The sequence below is a fragment of the Vicugna pacos genome, chromosome 8, assembly GCF_048564905.1.
Source record: "Vicugna pacos chromosome 8, VicPac4, whole genome shotgun sequence".
Classification (NCBI taxonomy): domain Eukaryota; kingdom Metazoa; phylum Chordata; class Mammalia; order Artiodactyla; family Camelidae; genus Vicugna; species Vicugna pacos.
Window position 1 is genome coordinate 26,425,089 of NC_132994.1, and position 7,915 is coordinate 26,433,003.

At 40.3% G+C, this 7,915-nt stretch overlaps 1 pseudogene; it reads left to right on the forward strand.

The window, feature by feature from the left end:
- The first annotated feature begins 231 nt into the window (after positions 1 to 231).
- LOC116281414 (stress-associated endoplasmic reticulum protein 1 pseudogene) lies at positions 232 to 435 on the forward strand (annotated as a pseudogene).
- Positions 436 to 7,915: the final 7,480 nt, after the last annotated feature.

Consider the following 7,915-nt stretch of genomic DNA (forward strand, 5'->3'; position numbering starts at 1 on the left):
GAGGGTACATCCTTGAGGAAGGGGAGGAACTTCAAAGAATATAGAAGAGAGACAGTTGAAATGTGTTGTTATCACTAACAGCAAGAGAGTAATAATAAGACCGGCTGCCTGAGCCTCTCTGCTAGCTCCCTCTCGCCTGAGAGCCTCCTCGCTGCGGCGGCGCGGGCATCGGTGTCCCGACAGGAGGCGAGCCAGTGAGACCAAGGGGTGGCCGGAGCAGGTGGTGGCGCCATGAAGGTCGCCAAGCAGCGGATCCATCTGGCCAACGAGAAGCACAGCAAGCACATGACCCAGCACAGCAACGTCGCCGAGACCTCGAGAAACGCTCCCAAAGAGAAGGCGTCTGTAGGACCCTGGTGATCGGCTCTCTTCATTTTTGTCGTCGGTGGTTCTGCAATTTTCCAAATTACTCAAAGTATCCGAATGGACATGTGAAGTGAGTGACCTTAAGATGTTTCCATTCTCCTGTGAATGTTAACTTGGACTCATTCCTGATGTTTGATACCCTGGTTAAAAACAATTCAGTAACGCATCCTGCCTCAGAATGACTTTCCACATCATCCTTCATGTGTCATTCCAAGGTTTCTTCGTAAGTCATTCCAAGTTTCCTAGTCCATACCACAGTGCCTTGTAACAGCACCACATGAATAAAGCAAGGAAATTTGACTGTTAAGTTACAATAAAAAACAAAAAATGCATGAGGCATGTCCGGCTGCTGGTCCCTCACCTTCCAGATGAGGAAACTGAAGTTGAAAGAGGATAAGTCACTGGCTCAGCTCACAGCACTGGTGAGGGGCCGAGCTAGGAGTTGACTCCAAAGCCACACAGTGAGTCCCCACCCATTATTTTCTCAGCTAAGTCTTCATTCAAAGGGTGTTTTCTGAAATGCATCTCTTGGTGAAACATTCTTCCGCCAGGAGGAGCATTTATTTTTATTGCAATCCTATCAGCAAAAATATCATCCTAGGAAAGTGCAGGGATGAACCTCTCCATACGTTCTTGCTCTCAAGCTACCACAGGAAATAAGTTGCCCTGAACCCTGTCCCTTCGTCTCCATGACTGTGAACCTTCATCCCACAATCACCTCCTCTGACTCCTTCATCTTCTCTCTACTTCTGTCTCTCAGAAAAACGACTTGCGAACTTTACGTATCGTTTTACGTTCAGCCTATAAATGGAGAGGAAGGTGCTTGGTAGGGATGTATTTCCCTCCCCAGAGCAGCCTCCTCCTGGATTCCTCGCGACGTTTCTCTGATGCTCCCACCCACTCTCCTCGTTTCATTACCCTCTCTACCACACTCTGTTCCTTGTTCTCTCCCTTGTCTTTCTCTCCTGAAATCACGGGCCCCAGAGACTACATCCACAATGCATTCACTAAGTTGATCTCTATGCTACCCACTCTCCTGGGCCATCCCAGGCTGTTTGTTGCTTTGATTTTAAAATTACATTCCTGGCATGAAATTCATCAGAGGGAGGTATCCAGAAACTGCACAGGTGTGTGGTTATCCGTTTTTTAAGTGGGTTTGCTATCACCTAGAATTCTTCCTAAGTGGCTATGTTCCCTCTTTTTCTACTGTTGTTGTTGTTATTTTTGTTGTTAATTTAATATTTTTCTTCTTTTATTATTATTATTAAAATCTAGAAGAAAGATGGGAAATGAGAAGGAGGTTTATTTAAAAAAGAGAAAGACACGAATGATACTGGAGTTTCTTGGACAACACCTTACAGTTCTACTTTTCTCACTCTGAGCTGTCCCACACTTAACCCATCTTTCTGGCACCCGACACTTTCAGAGCACTCAGTGTGATCCAAAGTGTCAATGAGCTGATTTCATAAAGAAACTCCTCTACACTGAGATATGAATGAATGTCACAAATGGACCATGGGGGCAGAGAATTAGCCCTTGATCCTCTGTATTTTGGTTTGTTTTATTATCTAATGCCAAGTAATAGCATTTGTGAGGACAGGAATTTATCCCAGTGTAGGACCTCAGGAGCAAAAATCTGGACTGGCCCCTGTGACTCATTTTGGCTGGTGGCATGCCGCAGAAGTGATGCTACACAGCTTCAGAGACTGAGCCTTAAAAAGATCTGTAGCTCCATCTGGGTCTCTTGGAATTCTTACTCTCGGGAAAGCCAGCCACTAGGTAAGAAATGACTAAACTTTGGCTAAGCCCAAGCTAGCCAGGTAGAGAGACTACACAGAGAGAAAGGGGCATGCCCGACCAGCTCTGGCTGTTCCCGCACTCCCAGCAGAGGTGCTGGAAATGCAGATGCCACCTTGGACGTCCGAAGCCTTTACTCAGCTCTGTCCCAGCCTGACTGCAACTACATGAGTCACAGAGCCCAGTCAGTCCAAAGAACCACAAGAGATCATAATAAATCATCGTTGTAAGCTACTAAGTTTGGGGATAAGTTGTTACACAGAAACCGTCAAGTAAAACATCTGCCTTTCACCACAGCCAGTCCCCAACTTGGACTCAGAAATGACTGTTCCAAGGTTTCCTTTCAGTCCCATAAAGATCCAGGGCATATCAAAGTCCACACTGAGAGCTAAGGGAGAGCCCTATGGAACTCTGCTATGACAAGGGGGAAAAAGGTCCAAAAGGGGGCGATTACAAGATACAGCCTCACTGGTTTGCCCCTTTATTTCTTTAGCCAATATCTAAACCAGGAGCCTGAGAAAGGGTATATATCAAAATATCAAAAAGTTAAGTCAAAAAATTTGAGAAAAACAAGCCAAGAGACAGAGTTCATGATACTTAAGATTTTTCTCAATCCAGGTTTATAACTCTCATTTGCATCTCATTTGCATCATTAGAACATATGATTGCTTGTTGAGGGCATCAGCAAGAATGGAATGAGAGCTGTTCCTCTGAGAAATCTGACCATGTTGTGCCTTCTGCCCTTGTAGAGGGTCAAGATGTGAACCCTGCAGGTGTCTTATAAAGCTTGTTGAATATACCTTCTTTGTTTTTCGGAGGTCAAAGGAGATCTGCAGTGATCTAGGAGTGTGTGATTAAAGATACCATTTCTAAACAGCATCTTTGTCATGTTCTCTGCACACAGGACTCAATAAATTCCTGCTCAAATATAACCGTAGAAAAGAAAATATTTTTCATACATTAATTATCTCTGTAAAAAGTGAGTCCATTGTGAGGTGTCAGAAAGTGAGACTTTTATAAATCAATGTCTTTGTGTGCCTTTTGCTTCTAGAAAACAGAGCCAATATAATACCTGAAACCCCTGATGCCTTTTCCCATCTTGAGAGAGTTGATTTTGTCCTGAAGCATTATACCAGGTTCAGTCGCAAGCATTTTGAAAGCAGGACAGAGTCCAAGTTTAATAAATTCAGTAGGCTCTAACAACCCGTCAGCAAAACTGAACCATCTAAAAAATGTTGATGCTGTGTGCATGGGTACCAGTGCTAGATGGGTATTTCTGGGGCTCCTGATTTTTCTGGACCCAGTGTATCCACAGTGAGGCCTCCCACTCCCATCCTGCTGCCTCCTGGATGGTCTTTCAAACAAAACACTTTAAAGGGGAAGGGTATCACCTACACATTTACAGCTAACAAAGTTCCTCTATCAAAACACAAATACCTCTATGGACAATTCGGTCTATGAAGCACCCACACTGTACAATCAGCATCTGTGATCAGACCCTCCTGCATCACTTTACTCCCTGAGGATCCCCTTTTATCTCCCTCCTACTTTTTGGACGAGTATGGGAGGAGGAGCAGCTAGGAAACTTTGCCGAGTGTATTTGGTTATGATGTAATTTGTGTTCAGGAAAGAGATTCGGCTTGGGTGTCAGACAGACCTCACGGTGCCTCCATGCACAGGAACCGTCTCTCAGGGCCTGCTCCCCCGGAATGAGAGTAATGATACTCACTCACCAAGCACAGACAGACTGGGTGTTTGTAGAAGGAACGCTTATAGTCAGAATTAAATTAGCTTTGCAAATGATTCCCTAGAATCTGGAAAAAGCAGAGTTGTCTATATCAAAATGATGCAAATATTGGGGTTTAGGGATTTTCTTAAACTATACTCTGTAATTGAATGGAGGTAAAAGAAAGTAGCGCATATTAAGTATTCCATAAAACATCCATTCTTCATCTTTCCTTCCAGAAAGGGCATACACACATGCATGCTATGGGCAAGCGCAAAGCACCATGAGACTGAGTAATGGGTGAGACAGGGAAAGAGCAGGTCTGAGGACCACTGCTCTCTATAAAGCCAACAGTAGGGTGACCAACATTTTCTGGCTTCAGAGGTCAGAAAGTCTACTTATGAATGCTCTTGTCTTATTTATGTGCGGAGTGCATTCCAATGTAGCTGATGCTCATACATTACAAGACACCTATCTGAGTTTGCTATTCTTATTTAGCTAAAAAGAAATCAGGGCACACTCCAGGGTGTAACATCTGCAGCAGAAGCCCATACGTGCTGTTTATTTTTATGAATCAAGCACTCTGTTTATAGTTATTTGCCCTTAATTTGAGCCCTGAACTAGAATTCTTTCTTTTGAAGATATCTAGTTAATTATAAGAGCACATAAACTAGAGACTGAAACACATCCCAGGAATATTATGTATGTTTGTAATTTGTGTCAAAAATAACTCATTCTCTTTTTTAATCTATAGGAAAAAAAAAGAGGCAAAGGCATCAATATCAGAAAGAAGAGTAAACATCAAATTAGAATCTGGTGTTCTTCTCAAACTAGTTGCAAATTGTGACTACAATTGGGATTCCCCTCAAAAAATAATATATTTATTTAACATAAATTCATCTCCATTGGGTAGAAGTTAAAATTACCACAGTGACAAACTAATGATTTGATAACATTTTTGGAAAAGACAGATGATATTTTGATGATGGAACAAAAAATGGCACCTAGCAATGAGTCTTAACTCGGTTTCGCTGGTTTTCTGCTGGTTGATGATTTCTAGTGGGTCGCAACGCATTGATTCTAATTTTTTGATTTAGCACTATTCCTTAATCCATTTTACACCTTCAGTACAATTTCTTTTCATTAATAGCATATCAGTAAGACCCCAGTTCTCATTATGCTCATTTTGTCCAAAAAGAAAAAGGTTGCTCAGTCGTACACCCCACTTAACTCGAGTCATGTTCTAAACGTAATTTTGAATAGCTGTTCCCCAACTCCCATAGATGTCTGGGCTGGCCAGACGTACAGCCTGATTTGTTTTAGGTCTGAACATTTAGTTCTGATTACAAGAAGGTTTGAGAAACACATATATCTAAATGTGTCACCACCACTAAAATATTAAATTCTAAACCAAAAACTAGAGTGAGGAAAATTAAGTTTTTAAATTTTTGCTTTTTTGTTTAATTTTCTAAATACTTAAATATTTTTACAATATAAACATTTCTTAAGAAACATCAATAATATGTTCATCTGCTACACAGCCTTGATATCCCCAAAATAATTTCTTGGAAGCAGGCAGTATATAAATTTTTATGTACTTTTCCCTAATCTTCACTTCACTTAACAGTAGAATCAAATAATGCACTTTAGATATTTCTTACTAAATAGTCTTGATAAAAACCATAACTTTTATGGAATACTACTCAGCCATAAAAAAGAATAAAATAATGCCATTTGCAGCAACATGGGTGGAGCTGGAGATCATCATTCCAAGTGAAGTAAGCCAGGAAAAGAAAGAAAAATGCTATTTAATATCACTCATATGTAGAATCTAAAAAAAGAAAACAGAAGTCACTAACGAACTTATCTACAAAACAGAAACAGACACACAGACATAGTAAACAATCTAATGGTTCCTGGGGAGAAGGATAAATTGTGAGTTCAAGATTTGCAAATGTCAAATAGTAAATATAAAATAGATGAACAAGTTTCTTCTATATAGCACAGGGAACTGTATTCAGTATCTTGTAGTAACCTATAGTAAAAAAGAACATATAAACAAATATATGTATGTATATGTATGATTGAAACGCTATGCTGAACACCAGAAATTAACACATTATAAACTGACTATACTTCAATATAAAAATAAATTTTTTTGATCTTATTGTATTTTCTACTTATTATGCAACATAAAGTGATTTCTTTACAAGCTATTTTTATTTAAGGATCAAATAAGATCAAGTGTGTAAAAAGACAATTTTAAATTGCAAAATGGCCTATTAACATAATTTTTCATCAGTATCATTCACTAATTCATATCCCTGCAAATCTCAGAGCATGGGATTTGCAGGAAGAAATAAAAGTATGGGGGTAAAAAAAGAGATCTACATGAAAGTAGATCACAGAAAAAAAAAACAAACCTTGGACCTAGAGATGCACAGAGAGAGCTTCTGCAGGTATTTGGGCTGGTGCTGTGAGTGTCTGCCAGGGACCCCCAGTTACAACTTGGGGACACAGCCTTGAACTACACAGCCGCCCACCCCACCTGCCTCTCACCAGCCTCTCACCAGCCTTGGACTCTGCCATCTGCTGCCTCACACAGAAGAAACAGTCTCTCCAACAAGTCAGGAAATAGACTAACGTGATAAAGAGCACAGAAGGGCTTTCCCTGCCCCCCAGCTTAGGAAAATCTCTGTCAGGAGACCCATGAGAGGATACTACATTTTAATGCATTATCAAAAGAAACTAGGGGCAGTGGCCTATCAATGGTTCCGAAAATAAGGTTGCTGATGTAGTCTGCTTTAAACTACGTTCAATCCCTTAAGGAAGCTGATCCCTGTTTTTTTTAATGATTGTCTTCCGTAAAACGTTTTTGGCGTACAGGCTTGGTACTAAGGGAGATACCTACTTCAGGAAACCCCATCCTGCTCGAGTTCTACTGCAGCATTCGTAGTTAGTTCTATTTTGGGTTTCGCCTATTTCTCACAAACTATCCGAACTAAATTTAAAATGTGAGACTCTGTTATAATTCAGTTCGGATGACTAGGCAGGCTGGAGGCCCAGCATCCTAAAACCGGTTCCATCTACACTTACCGAATCCACTTCCTCAAAATTGTCTCAGTCCTCCTTGGCTGGATCTCTCATTATTCTATGGAAACCACTTTGTTGGAGATATCCTGGGACCCCTTCATGTCCCCAGGTGCCATTCTTTCCTTCCCATCCTCCTCCACAGCACTGCTGACCACACTTTCTCTGCTGAGGCTCTCACTGGGCTTCTGTGACACCATCCCATCCCTACCTCCTTTCTGTTCTTTACTCTGTGAATTCCTGTCTTCTTCCTGCTCCTTCAAATGGTGATATTCATCTAGTTTCATTCCTCCATCTTCAGAGCTTTCTTCACATCTCTTTTGCCAGAAAATCCATCAAGTTACAGGAATCCCAGGATTTGAGATATCTGAAGATCCAACCTGTACTCTACTTTTTTTAATTGAAGTATAATTGATTTGCAGTGTTGTGTTAGTTTCAGGTATACAGCAAAGTGATTCAGTTTTATGTGTGTGTGTGTGTGTGTGTATATATATATATATATTCTTGTTCATATTATCTTTCATTATAGTTTATTACAAGATACTGAAACACAAGTTCCCTGTGTTATATAGTAGGTCCTTGTTGTTTATCTATTTTATATATAGTAGTGTGTATTTGTTAATCCCAAACTCTTAATTTATCCCTCCCCTTTCTCTTTCAGTAACCATAATTTTGTTTTCTACGTCTGTGAGTCTGTTTCTGTTTTGTAAATAAGTTCATTTGTATCATTTTTTAAATCATATGATATTCATCTTTCTCTGTCTGATTTACTTCACTTAGTATGGTCATCTCTAGGTCCCTCCATGTTGCTGCAAATGGCATTATTTCATTATTTTTTATGTCTGAGTAGTATTCCACTGTGTATATATAGCACAACTCCTTTATCCAATCATGTGTTTGTGGACATTTAGGTTGTTGCCATGTTGTGTCCTTTGT